Source organism: Etheostoma spectabile, chromosome 16 (genome assembly GCF_008692095.1).
Source record: "Etheostoma spectabile isolate EspeVRDwgs_2016 chromosome 16, UIUC_Espe_1.0, whole genome shotgun sequence".
Classification (NCBI taxonomy): Eukaryota; Metazoa; Chordata; class Actinopteri; order Perciformes; family Percidae; genus Etheostoma; species Etheostoma spectabile.
In genome coordinates this window covers 4927741-4941040 of record NC_045748.1, presented here as the reverse complement: position 1 = coordinate 4941040, position 13300 = coordinate 4927741, and the positions used below count along the sequence as shown (strand labels likewise).

General features: G+C 37.2%; 1 long non-coding RNA gene across 1 annotated transcript in view; it reads right to left on the bottom strand.

Annotated features, from left to right (window-relative positions):
* The window catches only part of LOC116704367 (uncharacterized), a 16706-nt gene extending 4506 nt beyond the window's left edge, over positions 1-12200 (bottom strand). The window contains exon 1 of the long non-coding RNA XR_004335666.1: positions 12189-12200. This is a non-coding gene — a long non-coding RNA (uncharacterized LOC116704367). The remainder of the gene's footprint in view (positions 1-12188) is intronic.
* Between the last annotated feature and the right edge of the window lie 1100 nt (positions 12201-13300).

Sequence of the window (13300 nt, the reverse complement as noted above, 5' to 3'; positions counted from 1 at the left end):
CCTAGTGGTGAAGCCAGAGGACCAGAGACGACAGACAGAATTGGAGGTGATTATTGCAGGGGAGAAACACAAAAAGGTAAGTCAGAGTACACAAGGAAAACACAAGAGTTTCAGAAAGGCTTTTCAGCATGTTTCACCAGGGTGACTAGAGCAAGGATCAAGTGAAGATGGTCTGTAGAGCCGGGGTTGAAATACTGGTCTTGATTGTAGATTGGAGGCAGGTGTGAGCGGCGGGAGAAGGTGATGGTGGAATGATTACCAGGTGTGCACGATCAGCTGGCAGCAGCAGGTAGGAGGAAAAAAAAAAAAGAAGAAAAAAAGGAAACACAGCAGAGACAAACAGAGCAGGGCCAACAAAGAAACAAACAGTGGGAAAAAAACAGGAAATAGTAAACAAAACAAAAACCTTTAGTCATTGGACACTGGTTCTAAAGTTATCAAAGAAAGCTGGCTTGCAGCCCCTCTCTAGAAATGGAGACACTGAGATTTTATTTAGTGTTTTACCTGTAAGATAAAGGTGAGCAAATGTTGGCAGCAGCCCCTCCACTGATGAGCTGAAAAATGTTGGAGAATCACAGATTTTTAACGTGTGGATAATTCAGCTTTGCAAACTGAGTGCATGCATTGCAAATTACATGTTGTACCTTTAAATACAAGAGCTGCTGAATACAAACATCAAAGCACAGCAAAACACTGTTACAAATGAACAAAGATGCTTTTACACATTAATTCTGATTATGTCATGCTGTGTGTAAATATATATATATATATATATATATATATATATATATATATTGTTCGAATTGAAAACAATAAGCCATAAAATGGAGCTCTGACTTCACGGTGTGTCTTGAGTTTGTTTGTATTCATCAGATGCCCAGATGCATCATTACTGAGCTATCAATTTTACAATAATTCTGTTGAGGAAATGAACCATTTACTAGCAGCCAGTTGCAATAATGCACTACCTGTATTTCCGATGAAAGCTAAACATGATTGCAAAACGAGATGCCCTTGCTTCTTGAAACTTTCCGCTGTCACGCCCGGCAAGGACACTTTATTGATTCAATAACCAGTTAGCCAGAATGGGCCTTGATGTACTGGGATTCAATCATAGCTAAGGCGTGTGCACCCTTGTTATGTTTTGATACATAATTTTCTAGACCTTCAGACCATGCAGTGGTTTATAGAACACAAGGGGTACAAAAGCAAGAATGATGAAACCGAGACAAAGACTGAGTGAACCACAAACATCGGGGTAGGGGTTGTGCATAAAGATGTGCAGTATGCTTGCATGTATGTGAATACATTTCTTTCTTTTGTTAAAGTCTAAAATGCAAATAAAACGTTACCACCATTATTAACTATAACTAATTATCTAATACAACTAAATGTGTTTTTCAGTGGGTTTGGTGCATTAACACAGATATGAATGTACCGGCCATTTGAACAACAATATATTTACAGTATGTAAGGAACATCTATTCAGTAGCTGTTCATAAACAAGAACGTACACTGTTTATTATAGAGTTTAGCACAACACTACGTTATTATAGGCAGACATATTGACCTTAAAATCTATTTAAAAAAATATCCCGTTTCGTGTCTCAATTACCCTTCCCTTTGCAGTTTTCTCTTTCTGTTGCTCGGTTTAAATGTCCGATGTGGGTGAATTTGTTTTCAAATCCTGCTGTTCTTTTCCTCCTCGACTGATCAACAGAGAAGAATGTCAAATCCAACTAAACCAATACTGTGTATTGCCCCAGCCATGTTAAGCAGAGCTGACTGAGAAAATGCATTAGTCTTATTCACTGTCTCACTCAGTTAGTACTTATCAATTCATCAGAGCATGTAAGGACTCATCATGCTTTGGCCATAATACAATGATACTCTCTCCTGCTTAATAAATATGCTGCTGAGGGCCAAGACATTTGTGACTGATTTCCAAGTTTGTTCTGTATATGATTTTGTGCAAAACTGCTTAAGAAGAATACTAGTTTTATTCAATTCAATAATTCAATTCAATTATATTCAATAACAGTATTTCGGAATCCTGATTTGCATACAGCGTGAAATATTTAGAAATAAACACAACAAGATGCACACAAAATACGTTGCAAGAAAAAAGTCACATACAGGATGCAGCCACTGCAGAATCAGCAGGCAGCTACTTGAGCTACTTCAAGCCTTCTTGACAGCCAGTTAACAATAAACTTAATATGAACCAAATATTTGGTGTTATTAATTTATATAGGCTACATATATTTCCTACTTTAATACATGACCCGCGATGTCCATTGAGTTTTTCCTTCTTCTTCATGTGTCTGCAGATGTAGACCAGTTGCACATCTTTCCCTGCAAGTCCGTTCTTCCCACATTAATCAGAGGTACCGAATGTGTGCAATTTTTCTTTGTGATACATACAATTTCCTCCAAAGACAGTTAATTGTTTGATTACAAAAAGATTTCATGTGCTCTCTGTTTCCAGCTAAGTGAGTTCAAAATTGTAATAATGCAGGTCAGTCAGGATTGTTTTCTGCAGGAAGTCTAATTATCACAATGTTTTTAAATGCTGAATGTGTTTCAGAGTGAGATTTAACAAGCTGATGAGGAGGCACTGACTAGACCTGACCTCAGTCTTAGAATCCATCAGAAATAGTATGTGTGTGTAGTGTGTGCTTACATGCATGCGTGCGTGCGTGCTTGCTTGCTGTTCTATGTGGTGTGTAAGGATTGGTAAAATGTCATTGAAAGCTTGATTAAAATTCTGAGCAATGTTATCCATTTGGCAGTGCCCAAGGCCAAATTCATCCCATATGCCCTGCCCGTCATCTAGACCCATTTATGGCCTAAAGTGGTTTACAGGTTTATCACATCCTTATTAACTTAAACCTGCTCTGCTGAAAAATAGCAAAGCACATTTTGATCAGCTATCATCAGTCTGATGGTGTGTACAGCTTTTTTTGACATCATGATAATTGACTGTGTGAAAAAATGTCACCTTTTACCTCACTGTTCCCTTTTCTTGAAAATGTGTTTGTTTAACAAGGGAACTGTAATTTAATCTCAAACTTTAAAGACTGTAGAGGTTAAAACTGTTACACAACCAGACTGATTCTGATTTAACTTGTAGAGAAGATGGATATTGCGACAGATTGGACGAATGGGGCCAAGACATCATTAACAGTTGACAATATGACATAATTAGTTTATTTTGTGTCCACTTAGATAAAAAAGAAAACAGAAATGGTCAACATATAAGAACAGAATAAAAGTAAGAAACAATAAAATAGAACAGTTGACCTACCAAGAACAGTTTTGGGTAGTTTCGACATGGTGCTAATTCTTTGAGGAATACCAGAAAAGTAAATGTGTCCTGGGAAATAAAGCAAATCAATAGTAGCCGGTTCTTTGTAAGGGTGAAAAATGGATTAGTTTTTCATTTTGTATGGAGGCTTAAAAAATGGATCCGGCAAGGCAAATTGGTACTCAATTAAAAGATCTACAAGGAACATTGGAGTGTTTGTCTAATCCTAGAGGGAAAGCATATAGAAAGTTATTTAAAGGAATCCAAAGGATTTGATTCTGTAAAGAGATACACTAGGTATATGTATATTGTTGTGAATATGCTACATTCCATTTTGTACAAAGTCAAGTCTGAAAAAAGTCTCTCTCATCTGTTTCATTTTGGTAACATAAATTGTTATATTGCTTTCCTTTCAGAAAATGTATCTGCATGAAGCCAACTTGAACTAATCCTCCTTTTCCATGGCGCCTCTTTCTTATTGATCACAACATTTAAATGAATGGAGCGATGGTTAGAAAATGTTTGTTAAAATGGATGGTTTCATAACATATCTTCTGACAGTTATTGGAATAAAACAAATGTATACTTCATATTTTTGTATCATACACATATATTTAGCCAAGAAAATATATTAAATATATATATTAAATATCCTTGATGTATATAAATATATCAAGGATTCACTTCATTTTTTTTTTCTGTAAATTGAGGGGTTTTTTTGCTTGCATTTTGTGTAAATAGCTGTTTTTTGTTTTCTGGTAGAAGGATTTTTGGTCTCACAACTGTTTGCACATTTATTTTTTTCTCCAACTTTTCTGTTGCTGCCTTCAGTGGTCATTTCCCGTTCCGGACATTGAAAATGCACAAATTAAGTAAGAGTAAGCCACCTTGCTCTAGAATTTTCTGTGTCTGGTTTGTGCTGCTGTGCGTCCCTGTGTGGTCTGTTGTCTGGTTTGTTGTGATGTTCGGTCCCCACGGGTAAAATCCTAGTCTTTGCTGTTGGAGCCTCTAGGCTCTGTTTTGTTTTGCCTTAGGGGGGTGCTGAAGGCTTTTGTAGGATGTAGAGGGCAGGCTTTTGACATGGCTGCAGGGAAGCAGTAATGTGGCAACAAGACTATTTTTGTAATATATATTTTCTATAAATAGATATTTTTATTATTATTATTTTGCTCTGTAAATACCAGACTACAAACCCCTTGATATAAGGCTTGAGTAGTTTTATTCAATTAGCTCAGAAAGTTTTTATTTGACAGTCAAGAGTCTTTCATCGTGGCCTCACATCAATTCAAACACTGCACAGTGCCAATTTACTGTTCTCGCCTCAGGTCACAGAGAGTCAACACAGGAATGAAATGATACACTATGGCAAGCACAGGAGAGATGCTATTGCATGCTCTCGATGTCTCACACACACACACACACACACACACACACACACACAGGTTTAGGACTTATTGAAATGGACACAGACAAATGGAAAACATCATATGAACAGACATGAATAATCACTTCAAAACATTCCAGTTCTATTGCAAGCGATGTGCTGGAAGTATAGTTCACCTAAATAACAAAGAAGGAAGTATAGTTCACCTAAATAACAAAGAAGGAAGTATAGTTCACCTAAATAACAAAGAAGGAAGTATAGTTCACCTAAATAACAAAGAAGGAAGTATAGTTCACCTAAATAAGAAAGAACAAAGACTAGTTTTCCTTTGGTATTTACAGGCTAAAAAAGTTATACTGTAAAACTGCAATTAATAGCTTTGGCATTGATTCGTTCCAATCACTGCAATCTTGGGAGATTTGACTTTCTGCTTTGCACTTCTTGAAACCTTCATTCTCTCTCTCTCTCTCTCCCTCTCTCTCTCTCTCTCTCTCTCATACATACACACTCAAAAACATGCACACTCTCAGAAGAGAAGTTAGAAGCGTATTCCTCTCTGACCTGTCTGGCTTCTCCTCTTCATGTCTCTGGATCAGTTACTCTGGCTGCGTCTCTGTCTCTCTGCTCTCCTCACCTTGCAGCTTGTCTCTGACTGTGTCTCTGTACTTCTTCCCATACTGCTTAAATCAGTACCTGCTGTCTTTATTTCTGTGTCTGTGTTTTTTTACCGGGACACTTATTTTTACTTGTACTTGCCCTGTGTTAAGGAAAAAACTAGGAGCAGTACAACTCATTTCGCATGAGTGAATAAGGTTCTGGAGACTTTGATGAATTACACAGAAGCATTTAATGGACTCTCAATTGAGGAAACCATTTAGGCAGGCAGTACAGTTTAACCACAATGTGTTACTATGTTAACCACAATCCTCATAAATTGACCGGAGTTTAAAATTACAACACAAAGAAAGTGACGGACATCCGTCCGAAAACAATGACATCAAGCGGAATTTCCAGCAGCAGAATTTCCAGTGGAAGGTTGTAGATATAGACTTAATTGGAGTTAATTAAAACTGGTGCCTTATCTGACCAGTTTGGAGTGAGAATGGGTTGAAAAAACCATTGCACAAAACATCAGTAAAAGTCCTGCATTCAAAATGTCACTTTAGGAATGAGTATGGAAGTACAATAAGTAGTATATAGTTAAATATACGTTTGGGTTAAAAACACATCCTGCACAAGTGTTGTTTTCCCAGCAGGAGTGGACTGGTCATGTTGAGTTTTCTCAATGTGCTGACTGACCTGTGAGTTGGTGGTAAGCACAACTCTGATACAATGCAACGAAATGAATAAAACATCCACACCTGCATTCGCCTGAGCAGACTGTGTGATGCTTGTTGTTCTGTGAGGTAAACCAACACTTAAGTTTGACTCGCATCCCTTAACAACTTTACATTGGTACATCTCACATTTCTGAGCTTACGATAACAGACTGATTGGCTCTGTTGCAAAGAAAAACAATTAAATTAATGCTGCCTTCAGGTGCCTGTTGGAAATACCAGAATTACAAATTTAAATGTGACATTTCCTTCATGTGTTGGATAATGAACAGCACCATGGTGCAGTGGAAGGTATTCCGCACAGTGGAAATTAAAGCAGTTCTTTACTGAGCAGCATAAAGTTAATACTAAAGTATGAGCTGTGTTAATGTAAAAATATAGCACCGATTCATCTTCACACCTCAGCTGTAAATCAAATCTTGAATGATTGTATGTATATGCAAATGATTTGTGAAGATGAAACATTAAATGTACTTTTGTGCTCACATGACTGTAATATGTATTATTGTAGCTAGAGAGTTGAGATTGTAATACATTTCAAGTTAGGTGTGGATGTCTATAGGACTGTTCATATTGTGTGATGTTGCTTAAACCTCTTTCTCTTTATTAAAAGTACTATACATTAAAACAAATCAACCTTATAATCTTGCTGCCTGTAAAAGAAGGAAATAAAAGATTCTAACTGGGCCGACAAGTTCTTCCAGCTGAGCATAGAGAAAATGTCACTTAAAAAGGGATTTTGTTGATGAGCTGCCTCTCGCTGCTCCAGACATGACTCAAATTCAAAATACACTTGTTGTGTTACAGAGCATTACTTTGATGAAAGCAGTATGCATCCTTCATAAGACTCTGATATCACATTTTGACTCCCACAAAGCAGTTTGACTCTGTCTAGTACACAAAGACACACTTCAAATTGCTGCCAGGTAAAAACTCACTGATTCATGCCCTGTGTGGGTCTTTTAAAACCTTAAATGACTTAAAAGTTTAGTCACTTTAAAAACACTAACATTTTAACCCTTGTGTTTGAAAATTGAAAATTACCACTTTTGTTGACGCTGTCTATCCATGTTTTTAACTTTTTCTTACATTTTTGTCCCTTTTTTTAATGTTTAACACCATGTAACACCAACTTATTAACTTTAGTTTTACAGTTATTTTTGGAATTTCTGGTCAATAAACCTCATTTATAGGAAATTATACCTAATGTCTGAGTTAGAAAAGCAGAAATTAGGAATTATTTAGACTAAAATTAAAGGAATGTATGTTGATGGATAATCACAAACTGGAATATGACAACTTTTACTCAATACTATTTCAAAACCACTTTAATGTTGTTTTTTTCAAATGCTATAAAATTCAATAGGACACCCCAAAATTAATGAAAGTAAAGATGTGTATTGATTGTGCGGAATCAATCATGTTATTTTGGTTAATTAAAAAGAACACTGATGTAGGAAAACGGTTTAATTTGACCCGAGGACAACATGAGGGTTAGGCAGAGGTGTAGCTTGGTTTAGCTCCTATACGTGCACAAACCAAGACTCTCACGCTTACACTTTCTGGATGTCTCTGATGTCTATCATGCTCGGTGCACCCACCCAACCGTCAACTAATGTTCCGAAGCTTCATCAGCTTGGTGCATGGTACACTTTACTACTACTAATACAACACATTGGTAACAAATTGCTAAACTGAAAACATGAGGAAAAGGTAGATGAAGACAACAATTGTATGTATGTATGTACTATATATATATTAGAAAATCAATCTTACTCTTCCTCTTTTTTATACTATGGTATTTTTTGCCATCTTTCTCATCGGCCTTGCATGTTCTATTCTTTTACCAGACATATTCTTCTCATCCAATGGATCTCTTTTTACTTGTCATTTTTCTCTATTCATTCACTTTTTTTTCTCTCATTCTTTTATTTGCTTGCTTTTCTTCCACCACCAGTCCAGACAGCATGTTGAAGTCAACAAATGATTTCGATCTCAAACTTCAAACAGCACAGCACTCTGCTTACTTTAAATTAGTGCAAACCTCAGTCATTAAAGGTTTTAAATGGCATTTCCTTTTTTGACTTTTAACAAGTTTCCCAGTTAAAATTAACTTTAATCTCACATTGCAAAACATTCAGTCTTTGTCAGAATGGCAATAGTCATTAAACTCTTAAAACCCAGAGAGAACTTCATGTCAAAGGAAAATGTAAAGTTGAGTGTGAGAGCTTCCACAGTCAGCCCCTGTGTGCCCAACTGCAATCAATCACTTCATCCAATCATATTTGCCCCAAGCCAGAGCTTCATGACTAACTGCCTCGTAAACAAGTGGCATGTAAATGAAAGCAGTTCAGACTATTTATCAAAGGTAGACATGAAACCAGGAAACATAAATAAACATGCATAGACCTGCAACAGTGTGAATCAAAAGCGATTGCTTCATCTAAAGGAAACAACAAAAATGTAAAAGCAAGGAAGATGAAGTCTTTTTTCAAAGCACCAAACTGGGTATCATACTTTTGCGAGAAATTTGAATAAACACAGGGTAAACAATCATATTTAGAAGTTTACTAAAGAGGTTTCACATAATTGTTTTGACGGTGTGTGTACTTGCAAGCTATTTATATTTTATATTATTATTATTTCTACAGGCACAATCAGTGATATACTGTGTGAGAGCTGAACTGAAACTTGGCAAGATGTTTCATGTGTATTTATGTAGAATCAAAAATAATAACCAGTTCAAGAACAGATGATGTGCAACAAAGATCAGCAGTGGCCGGACTCGAGCTGTGGACATTGCGTTCAGAGCACAGTGTTGGTCTTAACCACCAGACCACCGCAGTAGCCAAGATCTTGACTTTGTCGGGTTCGGTATCAGCCAGCCACTGAACCCAGGCAAATGAAATGAAATAGAAATTCTCCCTAAGTGAGAGCACAGTGAATCTGACTGGTGACATTTCTCAAAGGTTCCAGGAGTTCCTGACCAGCCCTTAAGGAGGACAATCTAGCTGTAATTGGCAAAGCTGACAAGGATCAGGAATTGAAGGAAGGCGCGTGTGTGTGTGTGTGTGTGTGTGTTCTTGTACTTTTATCTATGTGAGGAGTGCTTTTTTAGACCTTTTAGAATGAGGACATCTTTCTGAACGGGGGAACTTTTTGGCTGGGACTGCATTTAGAAGCAGCCTATTATATAGGGTTAGGCAATGAGGAAATAAGCAATTCAGGGAATGGAATGTATCAGTGTGGGTACAAATGAATAAATAAGTGCACGCTTAAATTTGTTTAGTGTTTGACTCTGATAGAACAATTGATATCTCTCTAGAACTCTATTATTACAAACTTTGCAATACTTGACGCTCACAGTTTCCCACATAACACACATACCGGAATAACTCCTTTGCTGTTCTGTTTTTCAAGGTGGGATGTTATAGCTTAGCTTGAGTTGTGCTAATAACACTAAAATAAATGGGTCCCTACTGTCATTTCGTGGCTTTTCTGTCCTCCTGTCTCACTTTTAGTCATTATTCATCTCAGTTTTTTTATTTTAGATCAAGACATACAGTACATCATTAAACTACTTGCGACCCCTTTTTAAAATTTGATGTCTTAAACAATTTGCACAAATAGTCTTTTGTGCACCAGAATGTTTTATGATTATGACTTAATAATCATCATCTGAGAAATGACTCTTCATGGAGCAGTCTTAACGCATATACACATTTATGATTATTTCATCACTTCATCATCAGAGCGATCACTGTCACAATCTGTATAGTGCATTCTTCTCAGACTCTGATGCCAGTGTAAAGTTGAGGGCAAGTGCCGCATTCACAACGTATTAAACAACTGTAGGCCTGGACTCACTACCATATTAATTCTTTTTAATATAAATTACCCGGTAATTGTGTTACACTGCTATAATTTGCTCTTTTTTGCTTCCATCATGAAACATTCTGCATCTGTATTTTTTTGATGTTATAACTTTACACTTATTTGATTAAAAAAATAATATTGTTGATATTCTATTTCTCCTGCAGCTGCTACAAAGTTAGTTAGCAGTTATTTCCCAAAATTGGATCTCATGCAGCATCCCAGATTTTGAGTCATATTGGTCCAGTGTGGTAGGTGCTGCAGTGCCCTGTTGGTAAGTGACCATTATGCTGATTGCTCCCTGGGATGTGGTAGAAAATAACAATCACTTGCCATGGTCAAACTACAAAACAACAATGCCACAGATGCTGTTTTCGATACATTGCCATTGATGTGATGAGTTACTTTCATTTCATGCCTGCATGTTTTTCCTCAACACTATTATGATGAATGTTCCACCTTGTTAACATCCAGTGTGTGTTAAATTATCTTTTTTTTGCCTTTTTTCCTGCCTGCACCATCTGTCTGGTGGTTGGTTCTATTAGAATGTTTTTTCCTTCTCCTTGTTCCTTACTCTTGTTTCGCTTGTCTGTTTTATCTAGAAACCTGTCTTATGTCTTCCCTACCTGTCAGTCAGTCTTCTTGCGGACAGTCACACTTTTTCAGTTAATGCCAGCTTGCTTGTCTAGACGGTATGGGCAACTTTGAAAAAGTGACATTCAAAAAATTCTGAAGCTATTTGATGCCAAGTTCTGGAAGTGTTCATCATGAGCATCCCAAAGATCTCAAGCTATTTTAAAATTGTATTCTTCACAAACTTTGTCTCCCATAACTCTATAAGTGGAATCAAAATTTTACCATGGAGAGATCCCCAAGGGTATTACGTTAAAAGACAAAGGACAAAAAAGACTGCAGCATGATTACCAGCATCTCGAAATGCAGTCAGTAAAGTATGAAATTTTAACACTCAGCTGCAGTGAACTAGAACTGTCCAGGGGATTAGCTGTTACTGTATGTGTGATTGTAGTAAGTGAAAGCATGTAGATTGTACTTAACACATTTAACAATAGTCTACTGCAGAAGATTTGATATACTCACAGAATTCAGTAAAGCACACCCTCTATGTTCTGCCAAGAAACAATGCATCCTGAAAAACACAAGGCTGGTCTTTTCTTTTAGTGTGAAAAACAATACACATTAAATCCTGACTATGATGAGTCACTTTACCCCTTAAGTCTGTCATTGCCATCCATTTAGCTGCTTTGGAGACACTGAGAAGTCAGAACAGATTGCTCATGTCCTTCCCTGTTGTTCAGGTGAAAGAGAGGGATGTTTAAAATAGGACCTTTGAGCTTGGGTGAATGTCGAAAGTAAATCACAAAAAATACTGAGAGCTAAGCTCAATGTTGACGTAATAGTGTAATCTTTATGTGCTTTTAGCAGGTCAAGTTGAGGTGTCATCAATTAGATTAATTGCGAGGGTATTCCATTTAGGTGTGGAAATTCTGGCAGAGGCCTTTCTCACAGCAAATATTTTGACTTGACATACAGTTGCAAAGCACAGGGGTTACTAATAATGTTGACGTAGCTCTCTTCTATTCAGGTGTCCCAGTAATCAAAACATGCTTATACTGCTATGACATGTAAATATGTCTTCCTTTAACACTGGGGGCCCTGAGGCCATTTTTACAGTTTATTTTCCGTCTGGATTTATTTTATGAAAAAGCTTGTAAAACATCAACCCTGTTGTCTACAGTCAAGATATGAACATCATTTTTTTTAGGACAAACTGGGTTATTAGAATATTTGGGTTGCAGTGAGGTCACTTGCATGTTAAAAATGGTTGTAGGGCCTTAAAGATAAATAAATAAATAAAACGGAACATGAATCTTCCAGATATGTATTGATATCACAGACAGATAAGTAATGAATAAGCCATTTTCCTTTCTAAAACACTTGTCATATGTCTTGGGAGTCACACTATGAAGAAATAATCATTATAACTTATACAGTTGACAAAATACATGCATTTTTTCAAAGAAAGTCAAGACGCTTTTGCTCTCATGACATTTACTTATGCCAATAATAACATAATGTCATATTTATTGATATTACACCCACAGCAATGCTATACAAGCAAATGTGTGTCTAAATAGTGCACCATTTGGCCTTCCATAGAGTCTAAAGGCCTTTTTGTCCCCTCTGGCCTTCCATCCAAGAGGGTTGACTTTATCTCCCATATATTGGCATGTATTTCCTGAAAAACCAACAGGAGAGAGAGAGAGACAAAGAGAACAGACGCAGCAGCGAGCCAGCGGCAGAGATGAGCCAAAACGCGATGAATTATGGACATAAAGTTGATCAATCTTGGATATAACAGTGTGGATTTAAAGCCCAAAGAGGCTGAAGTTCCATGCTGGATAGAAAATCCCCTGAAGAGGCTAGAAAGACCCGGAAAAGACCGCCGTAAACGCGAAAACGTCAGGATTTAAACACAACTAGAGTTGAGTAAATCGCTTGTATGGTTCAAAAGTTATTAAACTATGAATCAGAGGTGCTTTTTTACTCATGGGCGAGAGTCTCGGGCTCAGAGGACTATTGCGACGCGGTGCTTTGCTGGCATGACCCCCTGCTGAAACTGAAGGTAATTTTAGCATGTAAAACATCAATGTGCCTCAAACAACTGAAAGGGGGGCCCTGGTGGTTAAGACAAAAGTTTACCACAAAGGCTGCAGACCAACATTATGTTTTTAATAACAAGATCAGCTTTTTTCCCTCCCAAAAGTAAGACATTTTAGGGGGGAAAAACATACTAAATGCTATGAATTACTAAATTTTATAAGTAATTTTTCCCTCCCCACAATGGTGATGCTGAATTCCCAGCATTATGACAACTGCATTGTTAAACAGCTTTCACACAACTATGGTAGAAAGCAGCTCTGTAAAATACCTTAACTGTTTTTGTCTGCATCCAAATGTATTCAAATAATCTGATTAACTGGGGCGTCATTTAAAGCTGCCTGCGCAATTTGTGGTTGTCAACTACCGTGCACTGATACACTGAAAGAAAGTACAACAAAAAACAATACCTATCAATTTGACCTAGAACACAGCAGCAACCTGACAGCCAGGAAAGTGAAGTAGGAAATGTTTGAGTGCACTTCATGAAGTTTGCTATCATTTGTCAACATGCCTAATGTGTTCAACCGTGATTGACCCTGTTTTTAATGGTTATTGCTGCTGATGCTCCAGACACACACACACACACACACACACACACGCACACACACACACACACACAGTAGGTTTTCCTCAACTTCATGCAGGCTAAAGATGGATGCCGCGGCATTATGCTAATGAGCATCACTGCTGTCCAGTCACACACTTCAATGACTGAGA